The 20191-nt window shown below is 40.1% G+C and overlaps 1 long non-coding RNA gene across 3 annotated transcripts in view; it reads right to left on the bottom strand.

The window, feature by feature from the left end:
* The window catches only part of LOC133539482 (uncharacterized), an 86911-nt gene that overhangs the window by 55630 nt on the left and 11090 nt on the right, over window positions 1-20191 (bottom strand). For all 3 annotated transcript variants that reach the window (XR_009803397.1, XR_009803399.1, XR_009803398.1), the window contains exons 2-3: window positions 14758-14841; window positions 10754-10910 (exon numbers count right to left, since the gene is read on the bottom strand). This is a non-coding gene — a long non-coding RNA (uncharacterized LOC133539482). The remainder of the gene's footprint in view (window positions 1-10753; window positions 10911-14757; window positions 14842-20191) is intronic.

Below are 20191 nucleotides of genomic sequence, written 5' to 3'. Positions count from 1 at the left end.
GGCTTTGATTTTATTAATTTATGACAAATTAAATTAAAACATGTAATTTACACTCAAAAAAGTGTTGTCATACATTAAAATAGTTACATCCAAGGCTTTAATTTTACTAATTTATGACACATTACATTAAAAACATGTAATTTACACTCAAAAAAGTGTTGTCATACATTAAAAAAATTACTTTCGAGGCTTTAATTTTATTGATTTATGACAAATTACATTAAAATATGTAATTTACATTTTGAGTGCGTCCCATTAATATATTTTCAGTGGGTTTTTTTTCATACTCTTTTATTGAAAAAAAAAATGAGAAGTCGAAATATGCAATATTTGAAAAATGAATTGCATAGTGGAGTATTTTAGATGCATTATTTTTGAACAATTACTTTTTCTCCCCAAAAAGTCACACCGTCGCCTCAGCCGAAAAAAGGACACCCAGGGTGTGACTTTCTCCTGAGCCGAAAAAGGGATGCACTCAAAAAAGTGCTCACACAGAAAAGTCACATCGTCTCCTTAGCCGTAAAAAGAACAAACTCAAAAAAGTGTTGTCATACATTAAAAAAAAGTTAAACCCTTGAAAGGAATTTTTTTTATGTATTACATTAAAAAAATGTCATGTGAAAAAACAGTCACTGTCTCTCCTTAGCAGAAAATAGAACCCACTCAAAAAAGTGTTGTCATACAATAAAAAAATTACTTTCAAAGCTTTAATTTGTTTTAATGTATGACAATTTACATTAAAAAAAATGTAATGTAATGTGACAAAAAAGTCACACTGTTTTCCTTAGCCGTAAAAAGAACGCACTCAAAAAAGGGTTAAAAAAAAGTGGACTAGCCTGTCCCGTCTACTGGTGAGAGATGCATGAATTATAATTAGAGATGACCGATAATATTGGACTGCCGATATTTTCAGCGGATAAATGCTTTAAAATGTAATATTGGAAATTATCAGTTTCAAAAAGTAAAAATTATGACTTTTTGAAACGCCGATGTTTGGAGTGGTACACGGACGTAGGGAGGAGTACAGAGCGCCAATAAACCTTAAAGGCACTGCCTTTGCATGCCGGCCCAATCACTTTTTTACGGCTTTACACACACAAGTGAATGCAATACATACATGGTCAACAGCCATACAGGTCACACTGAAGGTGGCCGTATAAACAACTTTAACACTGTTACAAATATGCGCCACACTGTGAACTTACACCAAACAAGAAGGACGAACACATTTCGCACCGTAATACAACGGAAAAAAATTATTGTGTACATTGTAGTCCGGAAGAGTTAGGGCTGCAGGGGATTCTGGGTATTTGTTCTGTTGTGTTTATGTTGTGTTACGGTGCGGATGTTCTCCCAAAATGTGTTTGTCATTCTTGTTTGGTGTGGGTTCAGTGTGGCACATATTTGTAACAGTGTTAAAGTTGTTTATACGGCCACCCTCAGAATGACCTGTGTGGCTGTTGATCAAGTATGTCTACAAAAGTCAAATACAACATGTGGCTGGGCTGGCATGCTGTTTGTACAGGTTGTAGAGGGCGCTAAAGGCAGTGCCTCCACAGTGCCCCCTTAATATTGTTATTAGGGTGAAATTCGGGAAAATGATCACCCCTGGAGGGGCACTGAAAATTGGAAGTCTCCCGGAAAAATCGAGGGTATACAAATATGACGCTGTAAAACACCATTCATATAAAACTCGCGGGCCGCACCAACATAAAATTTCAATATTAAAGTGCGGGCCAATTGCGGCCTGCGGACCGCGTGTTTGAGACCCCTGGTTTAATGCATCCAGCTGGGCATTCAGAACAAAATTAGGCATAATAATGTGTTAATTCCACGACAGTATATATCGGTATCGGTTAATATCAGAATCGCCAATTAAGAGTTGGGCAATATCAGATATCGGCAAAAAAGCCATTATCGGACATCTCTAATTATAATCTGGAATTTACTTTTAGCCAGTTTGAGACCAAGCGGAAGCAGCCATCGGTTTATTAGCGTGTCAACAATCGCAGCGTAAGCTAGCATTAGCTCACTGCTATCCAAGCGCCACTAAAATAGTCGGTCTGTGTTAGCACTTATAATAACAACATCACTCCTATTTTCAGGTCACGACATGTAAATGGAATATTGTTGGCACGTTTAGAACGTTTTTTTGGAGGTTTTTACGGGCGCAATAAAGCACCCGTTATTTGTTGACTCAACTGTTCGCCATCCGTTCACGATTGAGAACGAATGAAAAAGCTGAGCTAATGAGTTCTTGTCTTAGATAAGGATTGTGAATGATAAACAGCACTTCCCTTTCACATTTTTGCATATTTTCAGTATGACCGATCTGATAATATGGTCACAGTGCAGAAGCGTCACTCCACTGAAGTAGAATCTAAGGAAATTGCGAAGATATTCGGAGCGGAATATTCACAATGGCCGACTGAATTTGTGGCATTTTGTGATGTTTAGAGCGTATTTTCACATACTTTGCTAATAGTCAATACAATTGGATACTATTTAATGGATACATCCATCCATCCATTACTACCGCTTATTCCCTTAGGCTGTGGCCTATCTCAGCTACAATCGGGCGGAAGGCGGTGTACACCCTGGACAAGTCACCGCCTCATCACAGGGCCAACACAGATAGACAGACAACATTCACACTCACATTCACACTACAGACCATTTAGTGTTGCCAAGCAACCTATCCCCAGGTGCATGTCTTTGGAGGTGGGAGGAAGCCGGAGTACCCGGAGGGAACCCACGCATTCACGGGGAGGACATGCAAATTCCACACAGAAAGATCCCGAGCCTGGGATTGAACCCAGGACTACTCAGGAGTTTCATATTGTGAGGCAGACGCCCTAACCCCTCTTCCACCGTGCTGCCCTTAATGGATACAATGAAACACAAGTATAACAAGTCAACGGGAACACGGGTTGGTGAATGTGCCTCACAATAAGAAGGTAAAGGCGGCATAGCTCGGTTGGTAGAGTGGCCGTGCCAGCAACTTGAGGGTTGCAGGTTCGATTCCCGCTTGTGCCATCCTAGTTACTGCCGTTGTGTCCTTGGGCAAGACACTTTACCCACCTGCTCCCAGTGCCACCCACACTGGTTTAAATGTAACTTAGATATTGGGTTTCACTATGTAAAGCGCTTTGAGTCACGAGAGAAAAGCGCTATATAAATATAATTCACTAATTCACTAAAGTCTTTCTGTGTGGAGTTTGCATGTTCTCCCCGTGAATTCGTATCAAACCCAGGACCTTCTTATTGTGAGGCACACACATTAACCCCTGGTCCCTTCTGGATACTCCGGCTTCCTCCCACCTCCAAAGACATGAACCTGGGGATTGATTGGAAACACTAAATTGAGTGAATGTTGTCTATCTATCTGTATTGGCCCTGTGATGTGGTGGCGACTTGTTCAGGGTGTACCCCGTCTTCAGCAGGGATAGGCTCCAGCACCCACGCCACCCCGAGAGGGACAAGAGGTAGAAAAATGGATGTCAACTTGTTTTTCCACTCTACTGCTGCATTCAGAGATAGTGGCCTTGAGGCGGACCAGGCTGTTCTGACAAACACCTCCGCGGACATCTCAATGATGGACGCTTTTGACCTCCCTCCCTTCTCAACGACACCTGGAGTCGAACTTTTTCAGATTGGCCTCAGTCTACAAAAACTTTACACCATCACACCCAAAACAATTGGGCACACACGCACACACCCCCGCTAACCCACCCCACGCCTTCACCACCGCTAGTTTTTCCCCTCGGGGCCTTCCAGTAAACCAACGCCCCCCACCCCCACCTCTCTGTGCGAGTTGTTGTGATTAAATGTAATGTGTTTATGTGTGCATTGCAAATTAGGTTTTTTCCCTTGGACTCAGCCTGGACCCAGTCCTGTGGGTCCAGCCTTTGACTGATATTTTTTTACTCTTTCCCCCTTTCCCAGTATCACCTTTTTCCCACCTGTTTTAAGGATCACCGTACAAATGGCTGATCCGTTGGCAGTCCCGTCTTGTCTCCCTGTAACGTATGTCTGCTCTTGGTGGGACTGTGCCGAAAATGTGCGTGTTAAGAATTGACAATAAATCATTTCCTGAGAAGGTGAGGAGCTCAGTCGTTCTGGAGGAGCTCGGTGGCTGAGGTGGCTCGGGCGTCGAGTTCGGACGACTCTCTGATGGAGCATGCCCAGCCTGAAGGAGGCTCTGTTGTAGACCCTATGACACGCAGGATTATGTCTTGCGGTTAGCCTGAGGATGGCTGGATGGAATCCGGTGGAATAGGAAGAGGTAGCCGGACACCGATAAGTCCGGGCTTCCCGACTGAGACCGCTGCCTCAGGGATGGAAGAAAATGGATGAAAGTTGCTCATGTAACTTCAGTTAAGTTGAAAGCTAAACTCTTGAGAGAAAGTCCCTCAAAATACTCCCTCTTGGTGGTCCAGACTTCTTTTCTTAAACTTGATATCATTCCTCACCATTTCAAGGATTTCTAACGGTTCCTTTGTGAGAGATGCTGCTAATCGTCTGGTGGTTGCTCTAACAGGCAGCTAGCAAAATGTGAGAACGCCGAGCAACGACATTGCATCACCCAGTAAATAAATACAACTATTTTTATTGGGCACTTATTTTCCTAAACTCCCGTTACTTGGAGCTATTATTACCTCACGGCGACTCTTCCCCTGCAATAATAAACATCAGCAATAGCCATGCTTGCATGATTAAATTGAGTAAGTAAAAGCTGACAACCCTTTCAGTGTGGCATCTGCAGCTTTGCAAGTGAGAGAGGGGGTAAAAAAAATTATTTGTATCTGTCAGGTTATTTCTGGCAGCTAATTAAAAGGGCCATTTAGATGCATATTGGCTCAGTGCCTCACAAGGTGCCGAGCATGTAAAACGCTGAGATTCAGACACATACATACAATAGGTCTTCTTTTATAGATTCATAATTAGGGACATATGCGAGGGGGATATCAAAACGTGGCAGAAAGAGCCTCCCTTCAGAGAACAGATTACCCCCCACTCTGTGAACAAATCGTTTTCTGGTAGATATTTCCAGGAGCTTTATCCATCAATCCCTCTATCTATTTTCTTCTGCTTATCTGCGACACGGGGGCGGCAGTCTCAGGAGGGAAGCTCATACTTCCCGGTCTCTGGCCACTTCTTCCAAGGCGTTCCAAGACCTGATTCGAGTTATAACCCCTGTGGCATGTTCTCGGTCTACACCTGGGCCTCCGTAATAGGTGCTCGAGCCAACTCAACTGGCTCCTATGATGGAGTAGCGGCTCAACTCTAAGGTTCTCTCGAATGAAAGAGCCATTTCTTTCATTACTTAGGGTGGTCCAGCCTCTGTACAGTAAACTATTTCGGCTGCTTGCACTGACTGTATTAGCGTTCTTGCTCTTTGGGTCACTACCCAAATCACGTAACAATAGGTGAGTGTAGGAGCGTAGATGACTGACAAATCCAGAGCTTTTTCTTCCAACTATGCTCTTACCTGACCATGACAATCTGGAACAGCAACCGCATGACGGCAGACGTTTTACGATTTACCTGTCGAGCTCACGCTCCTGCCGTCCCTCACTCGTGAACAAGATCCCAAAATATAAAATCCCTTCACCATTTAGTTTTCTGCTCACCCCAAACTGTTTACACAAGTTGTGTTATGAGTTACCATGTTTGTTGATTTTTTTGTACTAGTTTTGTACTTTTTTTTCTGCACCTTGACTAGGGAAGTTTGTTTGGATACATGTCATATAAGTAAATGCTGTACCACAATAAACTCGGAAGTACAATTAAAGGCAGAGTTACTTTTGATGGTGGTGAGACAATGGCACCAATCGGGACATTGGATATTTATATATGATATGGATACACCGCTTATGGTCAAATTGTTTATTGAACTCGCGCCGCAGGGCAAATTGAAACGCTGGTGGGCCACATTTGGTCACCACTGCACGCATTTTAAAAGGGAAATGCTTGGTTTCATTGGGTTTTCATCGAAAAATCATTATAAAAGGACATGTTTACAGCATTTCTAAAAATGGCCTTTATGAAAGGGAGAATATGGGGACAAAAGAGTCCCACGGAACTCGAATGTACAGTATACTCAGTCAAGAGCTTGTGCTAAAAATAATTTAAAAAAATATAAATTGAAAATTTTGGGATGAATTCCTTTACAACTTCTGTGGCCATATTTCATCCCACATTTTTAAAAACAGCCATTATAAAAGGGAGTTAATGGAGGACAAAAAGGGTCCCAGGGAACTCCAATGTATACTCAGTCAATAGATTGTGCTAAAAATACATAAAGGACAGAGATTGCAAATTTTGTGATATATTCCTTGACAACTTCTGTGGCCATATTTCATCCCGCATTTCAAAAACCACCATTATTAAAGGGAGTCAATGGGGGACAAAAGAGTCCTAGGGAACTCCAATGTATACTCAGTTAATAACTTGTGCTAAAAAACTTAAGAACAGACATTGCAGATTTTGTGATGAATTCCATGACAACTTCTGTAGCCCTATTTCATTCTGCATTTCTAAAAGGGCCATTATAAAAGGGAGTCAATGAGGGGGGTGGGGTGTCCCAGGGAACCCCAATGTATATACTCTGTTAATAGCTTGTGCTAAAAATAACTTAAGAACGGACTTTGCAGATTTTGTGATGGATTCCTTTTCAACTAATGTGGCCATATTTAATTCCGTATTTCTAAACATGGCCATTATAAAAAAAGAGTTAATGGGGGACAAAAGGGTCCTAGGGAACTCCAATGTATACTCAGTTAATAACTTGTGCTAAGAAACTTAAGAACAGACATTGCAGATTTTGTGATGAATTCCATGACAACTTCTGTAGCCCTATTTCATTCTGCATTTCTAAAAGGGCCATTATAAAAGGGAGTCAATGAGGGGGGGGGTCCCAGGGAACCCAAATATATATACTCTGTTAATAGCTTGTGCTAAAAATAACTTAAGAACGGACTATGCAAATTTTGTGATGGATTCCTTTTCAACTAATGTGGCCATATTTAATTCCGTATTTCTAAACATGGCCATTATAAAAAAATAGTTAATGGGGGACAAAAGGGTCCTAGGGAACTCCGATGTATACTCTGTCAATTGCTTGTGCTAAAAATAACTTAAGAACGGACTTTGCACATTTTGTGATGAATTCATTTTCAACTTCTGTGGCCCTGTTTAATTCCACATTTCTAAAAACGGTCATTATAAAAGAGAGTCAATGGGGTCCCAGGGAACTCCAATGTATACTCAGTCAATATATTGTGATTAAAAAGACTCAAGAACGGACATTTCAAATTTTGTGATGAATTCCTTGACAACTTATGTTGCCATATTTCACCCTGCATTTCTACAAATGGCCATTATAAAAGGGAGTCAATGGGAGACAAAAAAGGTCCCTTTAACCCCAATGTATACTCCGTCAATAGCTTGTGTTAAAAAAATTAAGAACGGACTTTGCAAATTTTGTGATGAATTCCTTTTCAACTTCTGTGGCCATATTTAAGTCCGCATTTCTAAAAATGGCCATTGTAAAAGGGAGTGAATGGGGGACAAAAGGGTCCCAAGGAACTCCAATGTATACTAAGTCAATTTCTTGTGCTAAAAATAACTTAACAACAAAAATTGCAAATTTTGTGATGAATTCCATGACAACTTATGTGGCCCTATTTCATCCCGTATTTCTAAAAACTTCCATTATAAAAGGGAGTAAATGGGGGACAAATGGATCCTAGGGAACTCCAATGTATACTCAGTTAATAACTTGTGCTAAAAAAATTCAGGAACGGACATTGCAAATTTTGTGATGAATTCCATGACAACTTCTGTGGTCATATTTCATCCCGCATTCCTAAAAACAGCCATCATAAAAGGGAGTTAATGGGGGACAAAAGGGTCCCAGGGAACTCCAATGTATACTCAGTCAATAGATTGTGCTAAGAATAAATAAAGGACAGAGATTGCAAATTTTGTGATAAATTCCTTGACAACTTCTGTGGCCATATTTCATCCCGCATTTCTAAAAATGGCAATTATAAAAGGGAGTCAATGGGGGACAAAAGAGTCCTAGGGAACTCCAATGTATACTCAGTTAATAACTTGTGCTAAGAAACTTAAAAACGGACATTGCAAATTTTGTGATGAATTCCTTTTCAACTTCTGTGGCCATATTTAAGTCCGCATTTCTAAAAATGGCCATTGTAAAAGGGAGTCAATGGGGGACAAAAGGGTCCCAAGGAACTCCGATGTATACTCAGTCAATCTCTTGTGCTAAAAATAACTTAAGAACGAAAATTGCAAATTTTGTGATGAATTCCATGACAACTTATGTGGCCATATTTCATCCCGTATTTCTAAAAACAGCCATTATAAAAGGGAGTAAATGGGGGACAAATGGGTCCTAGGGAACTCCAATGTATACTCAGTTAATAACTTGTGCTAAAAAAATTCAAGAACGGACATTGCAAATCTTGTGATGAATTCCATGACAACTTCTGTGGCCATGTTTCATCCCACATTCTTAAAAAGGCCAGAATAAAAGGGAGTCAATGGGGGATAAAAGGGTCCTAGGGAACTCCAATGTATACTCTGTCAGTAGCCTGTGCTAAAAATAACTTAAGAACGGACTTTGCACATTTTTAATGGATTCTTTTCATTCCTTTTCAACTTCCCTGGCCATATTTATTTCCTCATTTCTAAACGGACATTACAAATGTGATGAATTCCTTGTAACTTGTAAAATGAACATTATGTTGCATGATGTCCTCTTCAAAGACAATAAAAAAGACCCACAAAAGGTCCCAGGTATGCCAAAAGGTTAAAAAAAGCAAACTAAAATGATCGCTGTTGCTTTTAAAGGTAAGGTATTAGTTGCAATATTTACACGGGTGCCCAGGTACCTAAACTTGTGTATTCTTATTTTAAACCCCGTCAAAGTAATATTCCACACCCAGTGTGGGGTTAATTATGCGGCACTTGAATAAACAAAAGTATTCTGTGTACTGCAACACTGAGTCGGAGTTTGACCTTTTGAAAATGAGCATCTCGCATTTTTATATATGTGTTTTTGTTATTATTATTATACGTTATGTTTCTGGGGTTCATCTAGCGGGTTTGGCAAAACAAAACAAATGAACATCATGGCAGCAACCCAGTGCAACACATTGCAATCTAAAGCTATTTTCCCAGTTGATGCGTTTCATGGGTAAGGATGCTTGAAAGGAAGACAGGGAAAGGAGATGAAGCAATCTATTCCTGTCTTGCCATAGGCTGTCTTGACTTGGCACTGAGAGCTTCTTTGAGTGGGATGAAATAATATTTCCATTCCCTCAGGAGTGAAATGGGGTCCCTGAACACATCCTCTTTTTATCCCCCGACCACACTTCAAGGCTTTCAGCGACATAGGTGAGAAGAGAAGGACGACAAGGTGATGAGGGAAGATTGATATCCACCATTTTCTTTGCGAAGTTCCTGATGAGAGTATCCATGCAGTGTATTGGCTTTGTTCCCAGGGTTGAAAAAAATCTAATCAGTTATGTGCAAAGAGAAGTATATTTTAGTCAAATGGAATATACAGTACCATGATATGATACAGCAGGGGTGTCAGACTCGTTTTCATCCAGGGCCACATCGCAGTTACCACTCTCAGTGAAAAATATTTGAATATGGCTATGCATTTGATTGTATACCGTATTTTCCAGACTATTGTATACAAGCCGAATCCACTGAATTTTAGAGAGAAAATACATTTTTCCAGATATTAGCTGCAGATACAGTGGGGCAAAAAAGTATTTAGTCAGCCACTGATTGTGCAAGTTCTCCCATTTAAAATGATGACAAAGGTCTGTAATTTTCATCATAGGTACACTTCGAATGTGAAAAAAAATCCAGGAATTCACATTGTAGGAATTTTAAAGAATTTATTTGTAAATTATGGTGGAAAATAAGTATTTTGTCAACCATTCAAAGCTCTCACTGATGGAAGGAGGTTTTGCCTCAAAATCTCACGATACATGGCCCCATTCGTTCTTTCCTTAAAAACGGAACAATCGTCCTATTCCCTTAGCAGAAAAACAGCCCCAAAGCATGATGTTTCCACCCCCATGCTTTACAGTAGGTGTGGTGTTCTTGGGGTGCAACTCAGTATTCTTCTTCCTCCAAACACGACGAGTTGAGTTTATACCAATATTTTGGTTTCATCTGACCACATGACATTCTCCCAATCCTCTGCTGTATCATCCATGTATCCATTTTGGTATAAACTCAACTTGTCGTGTTTGGAGGAAGAAGAATACTGAGTTGCATCCCAAGAACACCATACCTACTGTGAAGCATGGGGGTGGAAACATCATGCTTTGGGGCTGTTTTTCTGCTAAGAGGACAAGACGATTGATCCGTGTTAAGGATAGAATGAATGGGGCCATATATCATGAGATTTTGAGCCAAAACTTCCTTCTATCTGTGAGAGCTTTGAATGGTTGACCAAATACTCATTTTCCACCATAATTTACAAATAAATTCTTTAAAATTCCTACAAAGTGAATTCCTGGATTATTGTTTCACATTCTGTCTCTCACAGTTGAAGTGTACCTATGATGAAAATTACAGACCTCTGTCATCATTTTAAGTGGGAGAACTTGCACAATCGGTGGCTGACTAAATACTTTTTTCCCCACTGTATGTATATTGTGAACTCAGTTGACACAAAAATATTTCATAAATATTTATTACATACCTTAATTATTTCCAAACGGTGTCTGTACGAGGCAGTAAAGCGGATGATCAAGCAAAACAGAAGTCCTCGTCATGGACACACTAGCTGCGCAAGCTAGCTCTCCAACTCAATGACACCACTGTGACGTCTTGGTGAATTCACTGAGGAATTTGTGAAACTGGAACAAGACAAAAAGAATGCCACTGTGAGTTATGAATACTAACACAGACACTAGTGAATATGTTAGCATAAATGCTAACGACACTCGCTTCATTACATTATAATAGCACTTACAAATATGCATGAAAACACTCCTACAGACATCGCACGCGAGCGGTTTAGTGAGTATGAATGGTTTTAGTTATATTGGAAAACTTACAAACTCTGCGTGTAGTGATGAATCCATACGAGTACAAACACTATGGACGACTACACAGGACACACTGTAGATGTTTACCCAGGGAGCGAACTCTTTCAAAAGTTGGCAGCATAGCACTAACAATAACACGTATTTTTACCGTCTCGTGTTTAATGAAAACTATATAAACACAAAACATTATGGCCGTTAACAAAGAAAAACACAAAAAATTACAAACATTAGCTGCACCGTTTCATAGGCCAGAGGGTTCAAAACATATGAATAAAAAAGGCTTATAGTCTGGAATTTACAGTGTATATATATTTTTTTTACGTAAAATGTAAAAAAAAAATCTTTAGATTTTACAGTAAATCTCTCTGGCAATTCCATTACTAGAATGTGACTGTAAAATATACCGTGTTTATTTTTTTACATACACTGTAAAAAGAAAAGTGTACATTTAGAGTAATTCTCTCTGGCAATTCCGTTACTAGAATAGGACTGTAAAATATACCGTGTTTTTCCCCCAACATATTACGGTAAATCGAAAAATAGTACCGTTTTTTTTTTATAAACACCTGACAGTTTTTCACCGTAAAAAAACCACAACTTTGTTACCATTTTTCCTTTTACAGTGATATACTGTAAAAGCAACAGTAGATTTCACAGTAAAAAAAATGGTAGATCAGTGGCCAAAATTGTACTGGAGAAATGAGGCGGTAGACTTTTTTCAATTTACAGTAATATAAGGTAGAAAACACCGTAAACTTAACTATCTATTGTCATTTTTGATCTGATTTCATAAGTCAATATGTTGAGTAAATTTATTATTTGGGTATTTGTTTTTATTTCAACATATTAAATGTTTGAAAAATACAATATTTGTTGCAAAATTGGCTAATATTAATGTTTAAACGGTAAGCAATTTCATGCAGAACTCAAATTGTTGTCAAAATGGAATAAACAAATACATTAAATATCAAGAAAATATAAAGTACTTTGTTGACACATATTATTATTATCAGGGGACATAAAAATGATGCCGGGGGGCCAGAAGTGGCCCCCAGGCCTGGAAATTGACACGTGTGTAATGCGCACATGCACAAGCGTCCCTCCTTACGACATTTTAGCGAAAAAAAGTTTTTAAAAAATAAAAATTTTCAGTCATTTACGGGTTTTGTCGAGACTCTTGATGAGGTTTTTTCAGACATCTCCTACAACTACAGAGGACAAGTATTGGGCTGCTGAGGCAAGTCCGTTTTTAAAATGTTTGTGTAAGCGTCCTTCCTTATTTTAGCAAAAAAAAGTTTACCAAAAATATTTATTTTCTGCCATTTTTGTGTTTTGTCGGGACTCCTAAAGAGGTTTTGAGACATCTACAACTACAGGACAAGTATTGTGCTGCTGAGGCAAGTCTGTTTTTAAAATGTTTGTGTAAGGTTCTCCCCGTATGACATTTTAGAGAAAAAAACTGTGGAAAAAATATAAATTTTCTGTCATTTACGGGTTTTGTACGGATTCCTGATGAGGTTTTGAGACATCTCCTACAACTACAGCACAAGTATTGTGCGGCTGAAGCAAGTCCGTTTTTTACATTTTTGTTTAAGGGTCACCCCATACGACATTTTAGCGAAAAAAGGTTTCCAAAAAATTTTAATTTTCTGTCATTTAAGGGTTTTGTCGGGACTCCTGATGAGGTTTTGAGACATCCCCTACAACTACAGGACTTGTGCTGCTGAAGCCTGTCTGTTTTTAAAATGTTTGTGTAAGGGTGCCCCCTTACATTTTACCCAAAAAATAAAATAAAATGAAATTAAATTTAAATTTTCTGTCATTTACAGGTTTTGTCGGGACTCCTGAAGAGGTTTTGAGACATTTCCTACAACTATAGGACAAGTATTGTGCGGCTGAAGCAAATCTGTTTTTTTTTTACCCTTTTTGTGTAAGCGTCCCCCCTTACAACATTGTAGCAAAAATACGTTTTCAAAAAATATACATTTTCTGCCATGTTCGGGTTTTGTCGGGACTCCTGATGAGGTTTTGAGACATCTCCTAAACTACAGGACAAGTATTGTGCTGCTGAAGCAAATCCGTTTTTTACCCTTTTTGTGTAAGCGTCCCCCCTTACAACATTTTACAAAAAATACCATTTCAAAAAATATAAATTTTCTGCCATGTTTGGGTTTTGTCGGGACTCCTGATGAGGTTTTGAGACATCTCCTACAACTACAGGACAAGTATTGTACTGCTGAAGCAACTTCGTTTTTGAAATTTTTGTGTAAGGGTCCCTTCTTACGAAATTTTAGCGAAAAAAAGTTTTAAGAAAATATGCCTTTTTCTGCCTTTTTCGGAACTCTTGATGAGGTTTTGAGACATCTCCTGCAACTACAGGACAAGTATTGTGCTGCTGAAAAGTGTCAGTTTTTTAAATGTTTGTGTAAGTGTCTGACTATTCAGGACCTTCGTATTGTGAGGCGGCGACTTGTCCAGGGTGTACCCCGCCTTCCGCCCGATTGTAGCTGAGATAGGCGCCAGCGCCCCCTGCGACCCCAAAGGGAATAAGCGGTAGTAAAATGGATGGATGGATGGATGTTTAAGTGTCCCCCCTTACGAGATTTTAGCAAACATTTTTTTCTAAATGTTTAATATTCCGCCATTTTTGGTTTCTGTTGAGACTCCTAATGAAGTTTTGAGATATCTCCAACCACTACAGCACAAGTATTGTGCTAATAAGGCAAGTCTTTTTTTTATATTTTTGTGTTAAGTTTTTTTTTATACAAAATTTTAGCGAAAAAAAGTTTACCAAAAATATTAATTTTCTGTCATTTACGGGTTTTGTCAGGACTCCTGATGAAGTTTTGAGACATCTCCTACAACTACAGGACTTGTGCTGCTGAAGCCAGTCCGTTTTTACATTTTTTGTGTAAGGGTATCACCCCCTTACGACGTAAAAAAAGTTTTCAAAAAATATGCATTTTCTGCAATTGTCGGGTTTTGTCGGGACTCCTGATGAGGTTTAGAGACATCTCCTACAACTTCAGCACAAGTATTTTGCTGCTGTAGAAAGTCGTTTTTTTAATTTTTTTACAACATTTTTGTGAAAAAAAGTTTTCAAAAAATACATATTTTCTGCCGTTTACCTGACAAAACCTGACGAGGTTTTGAGACATTTCCTACAACTACAACACGTGTACTGTTGAACCAAGCCGGTTTAAAGTTTTTTGTGTAAGGGCCCTTAGAACATTTTAGCGAAAAAAAGTTTTGAAAAAATATGAATTTTCTGTCATTTAGGGGTTTTGTCGGGACTCCTGATGAGGTTTTGAGAAATCTCCTACAACTACAAGACTACATGTTTTAATTCCATGATTTTAATAGACAGGCCCGCGTGTGCACAGATTTTCCTCCATGTGGCCCCTGAGCTAAAATGACTTTCACACCCCTGGACCTGGATTAGAGGAACAGTTATGCTAGCTAACTTGAATTTACCTCCAAAAATGATGTAATGCACAATTCAGTTCATGTTTCGCCGTGCAAAAAAACTATCTAAAAGGTGAACAACTTTGACGAACACGGCAAGATGACTAATATCAATTTCAGCGCAAGCAGCAGGTTTAAACCTTGACATTAGTCTTATTATGGCAAAAAGACAGGTGGGCGGCGTCCTCACCTCTTTGTTGCTGTCACGGTTATCTCTTACTCCTGTCTGGCAAACAGCACCCGCGTGCCCTCAACCTCATCCTGTCTTCTTTCTCTGCAAAGACATTAGGAGGTTAAACAGCCGCAACAGATGGAGCGGGTCCCGGGTATTTCTGGGTGGCTTGGGCGTGTGAGCGAGACTGTAGTGGATTACGTTGGACTTAAGCCTACCACTAAATTATGTCGGTGTCTCGAGCAGCCCCTTGGCAGTTTGGAGAGGCAATTCATCGTGACGGAAAGTAGGTTGCCGTGATATGTGAAGGGTGCTTTGTTGAGAAAGACCAATGGGGACTTGAGCTCGTTTCGGACCATCACCGTATCAACAATCACTTGTGTTTTATCCTCTTTGCAGGATGGGTACCATATTTTTCGGAGTATAAATCGCTCCGGAGTATAAGTCGCGCCTGCGGAAAATGCGTAATAAAGAAGGAAAAAAACATATATGGAGTATAAGTCGCATTTTTGGGGGAAATTTATTTGATAAAACCCAACACCAAGAATAGACATTTGAAAGGCAATTTAAAATAAATAAAGAATAGTGAATAACAGGCTGAATAAGTGTACGTTATATGACGCATAAATAACCAACTGAGAAGGTGCCTGGTATGTTAATGTAACATATTATGGTAAGAGTCATTCAAATAACTATAACATATAGAACATGCTATATGTTTACCAAACAATCTGTCACTCCTAATCGCTAAATCCCATGAAATCTTATACTTCTAGTCTCTTATGTGAATGAGCTAAATAATATTATTTGATATTTTACGGTAATGTGTTAATAATTTCACACATAAGTCGCTCCTGAGTATAAGTCGCACCCCCGGCCAAACTATAAAAAAAAAACTGCGACGTATAGTCTGAAAAACACGGTACATCCACTGTGACGTCCTGCTGTTTAAAGCTTTAAACCGGAAGTAGAAGTGAAGTGAATTATATTTATATTGTGCTTTTCTCTAGTGACTCAAAGCGCTTTTACATAGTTAAAGTACCAATGATTGTCACACACACACTAGGTGTGGCGAAATTATCATGTGCATTTGACCCATCACCCTTGGGAGGTGAGGGGAACAGTGAGCAGCAGCGGTGGCCGCGCCCGGGAATAATTTTTGGTGATTTAACCCCCAATTCCAAACCTTGATGCTGAGTGCCAAGCAGGAAGGTAATGGGTCCCATTTTTATAGTCTTTGGTATGATTTGGCCGGGGTTTGAACTCACAACCTACTTTAATTACAAGGTGAAGCCCAATATCTAAGTTAAATGTAAACCAGTGTGGTTGGCACTGGGAGCAGGTGGGTAAAGTGTCTTGCCCGAGGACACAAGGGCAGTGACTAGGATGGCAGAAGCGGGGATCAAACCGGGAACCCCGCCACTCTACCAACCGAGCTATACCGCCCCCAAGTGCTGTTTCATCTTCAAGTCTAGGCCACCGACTCAGTGGGCTAGTGGATCGAGTGTCCGCCCTGAGATTGATTATAGTCATATCAAAGACTATAAAAATGGGAGCCATTACCTTCCTGCTTTGCACTCAGCATCAAGGGTTGGAATTAGGGGTTAAATCACCAAAAATGATTCCTGGGCACGGCACTGCTGCTGCTCACTGCTCCCCTCACCTCCCAGGGGGTGAACAAGGGGATGGATCAAATGAGGAGGACAAATATCACAATCATTGGTACTTTAACTTTAACTTAAATCATCCATAGCGCTTTTACTCGTATGGATTCTTTATCACTCCAAGCAACGTTTGTAAGTTTTAAAGTATAACTACAACAATTCATACTTATCAAACGTCCCATGTGTGATGTCTGTTAGTGTTTTTTCGCATATTTGTACGCGTCATCGTAAACGCAATCAAGCTTGGGTCGTTAGCATTTGCTAATATGCTAACACATTTACGAGTGTCTATTATTAACTTACAATGGCATTGTTTTTGTATTGTTTTCGCAGTAAATTCACCAACACATCACTATGGAGTTATTGAGTCTGTTTAGCTAAGGGGTCTCAAACACGCGGCCAGCGATACGTTATTGTGCGGCCCGCACCTTAATATGAAAATGTATTGATGGTGTGGCCCGCGAGTTTTATATGAGTGGCGCTTTACAGCGTCATACTTGTATACTCTCTATTTTTCCGGGAGATTCCCAATTTTCAGTGCCCCTCCAGGGGTAATCATTCTCCCGAATTTCACCCAAATAACAATAATAAAGGGGCACCGTGGAGGCGCTGCTTGTAGCGTCCTCTACATCCTGTACAAACAGCATGCCAGCCCAGCCACATGTTGTATTTGGCTTAAATAGACGCAGCAAGAGACTGCAAGACAGTTGGTCAACAGCCACGCAGGTCACACTGAGGGTGGAAGTATGAACAACTTAAACACTGTTACAAATATGTGCCACACTGTGAACCCACACCAAACAAGATTGACAAACACATTTTGGGAGCACATCCGCCACGTAACACAACATAAACATAACAGAACAAATATCCAGAACCCCTTCCGGGCTACAATATACACCCTCCCCAACCCGGCCCCCTGTTGTAGCCCGGAAGAGTTAGGGCTGCATTGGATTCTGGGTATTTGTTCTGTTGTTTTTATGTTGTGTTATGTTCTCCCGAAATGTGTTTGTCAATCTTGTTTGGTGTGGGTTCACAGTGTGGCGCATATTTGTAACAGTGATAAAGTTGTTTATACAGCCACTCTCAATGTGACCTGTATGAATGTTGATCAAGTATGTCTTACAGTCACTTCCGCGGATCAGCCGAAGCCTCACACAATATCTGACTGGGCCGGCATGCTGTTTATATGGTGGAAAAGCGGACGAGACGGCAGGTTGTAGAGGACGCTTAAGGCAGTGTCATCACGGCATGCCCTTAATATTGTTATCCGGGTGAAAACCGGGAGAATGATTGCCCTGGGAGATTGTCGAGAGGTGCACTGATATTCGGGTGTTTCCCGGAAAGATTGCGAGAGTTGGTAAGTATGTTGCTAGAGCGGGAAAGTCATTCAAAGAAGGTGAATTCATTAAAAAGTGCATGTTCGATTTTTTTAAGAAATCTTTTCTCGCGGCTCAGCCTCACCCAGTTTCTGCATCCAGTGGCCCCCAGGTAAATTGAGTTTGAGACCCCTGCTTTAGATGATACCACTTTTATTTTCCCAGTAAAATTATGGTGACTGAGCCACTAAATTTTAGAAGAAAAATGTTTTCCATATATTATACGTTTTGAAATGAGTTATTATACACAAAAATTGAGTTTGAGACCCCTGGTTTAGCTGATTGGAGAGCTAGCTTCCACAGCTAGTGGGTCCATGACCATGACTTCTGTTTTGTTTGATCATCCGTTTTACTGCCATGTTACAGACACTGTTTGGAAGCAATCAAGGTATGTAAATGAACATTTAGAAAATGTTTCTGTGTAAATACCGTATTTCCTTGAATAGCCGCCGGGCATGTAATATACGCCTGCTTTGAATAACTGCCGGGTAGAACTCGCTCCCCAAATTAATAAACGCATGCTTACTTTTACCGCCGGGTCAAATTCGTGATGTCAAGAGTGACGCTTCCCCTGCTGTCATATTCAAAATGGTGGAATAGTTTTTGCTTGTACCGTATGTAAACCAGGGGTCTTGCTCCACAGCCATACAGATCACACTAATGGTTGTGATATAAAACAACTTCAACACTCCTACCAATACGCGCAACACTCCGCGAACCCACATTAAACGATGAGAAATACACTTCTGGAGAACATCGGCCCTGCAACACACCACAAACGCAACACAACACCTACCCAGAATGCAATGCATCCACGACTCCTGGCTACACCGTCCATACACCCGCTGGCACCAAACACCCCCCACCCCCCCTCTCTTTCCGTGCGTTGGTTGAGGTGGGCGGGGTTGGGGGCACGAGTATAATATAGCCAAGAGTCACGGCTGCACGGCATTATGGGTAATCCCTATACTGCGTTTATAATGTGCCACAGAGCCAATGCTCTCCAGAAATGTGCTTGGTGTGGGTTCACAGAGTGTGGCGCATATTATTAAGAGTTTTAAAGTTGTTTATATCACAAACATCAGTGTAAAATGTATGGCTGTTGACCAAGTATGCATTGCAATCTCGTATAATCATGTATTCAGCGTGGTGTAAAAGTGGGCGCGATGACATGCTGTAGAGCAGTGGTCTCCAACCACCGGGCCGCGGACGAATAATATATATATGTATATATATATATTTTTTTTTAAACCACAATACATTTTTTAGTGCAAGTCATTGGTAAGCGCAGGGATAAGGGGAGGTTTTAAAATTATTAGCGCCTGCTTACTTTTACCGCATGCTTTGATTAAGCGCAGGAATGAGAAGAGGTCATTCAAGGAAATACGGTAACTTAAATTCACAATGTATATATCTGCGGCTTATACTCTGGTGCAGATACTATATGGAAACAAATGTGAACATTTATTGCTTGTGGCTTGTATACAGGTGTGCTCTATAGTCCGGAAAATATTGTAAATTACTTTTTCAAAGTAACCGTGGCAACAGTGCTTACATTCTGTTTCTTTGAAGCATGGCGATTCTGTCCATCACTCGTACAGTTTATTGCAGTTTCAAAGTGAGACATGTCAATTCTTTCACAGGTTGCCTCACACATTCCCAAGTGATGTTTTTTTTTTTTTTAACCCAAATCCATCCGAGGGGTGGTTCTTGCCTTTTTTTTTTAAACTTTGCTTTTCAGCGGTCATTCATAATCGACAGAGATGGTGTAAACAAGATTGGAAATGCTGCATCGCAGCGATAGCAGTGTCCACGCTCCCAGCGCCAAAGATGTTATGGTTTGTTGGCAACATGACTTATAAAGTTATGGAGGGATTTTTCGGAAATAACTGCAAACACAATTCTCCCCTATTTTTGTTCCACTTATATTGCGCGCCCCCCGATGCGCAGAGAATTGTGGGTGATGTAGTTGAATTTCAGACCAGCTCACGCAAAAAGAGCCAGAAAAAAACTACACTCACCAACTTTTCGTGTGATACAGTCACACGTCACGGCATTATTGTGAGGATTTTGAAAGTGCAATACCGCAATATCTACCAAACCGTTACTTCCCTACACACCATCTGCAAATACATTTAATAATATTTTGATACCAGTACCAAAATATATTTTGATACTTTGAAAAATAAAGGGTGACACAAAAATGGCATTATTGGCTTAATTTTAACAAAGATATCTTAGGGTACATAATTTTGTCCTTAAATAACATAGTGAACATACAAGACAACTTGTCTTTTAGTAGTAAGTAAACAGACAAGGACTCCTAATTAGTCTGCTGACATATGCAGTAACATATTGTGTCATTTATCAAAATATTATTTTGTCAACATTACGAGGGACAAACTGTAA

Source organism: Nerophis ophidion, linkage group LG21 (genome assembly GCF_033978795.1).
Source record: "Nerophis ophidion isolate RoL-2023_Sa linkage group LG21, RoL_Noph_v1.0, whole genome shotgun sequence".
Taxonomy (NCBI): domain Eukaryota; kingdom Metazoa; phylum Chordata; class Actinopteri; order Syngnathiformes; family Syngnathidae; genus Nerophis; species Nerophis ophidion.
The sequence above is the reverse complement of the archived record's forward strand: the minus strand, read 5'-3'. Positions and strand labels throughout refer to the sequence as shown.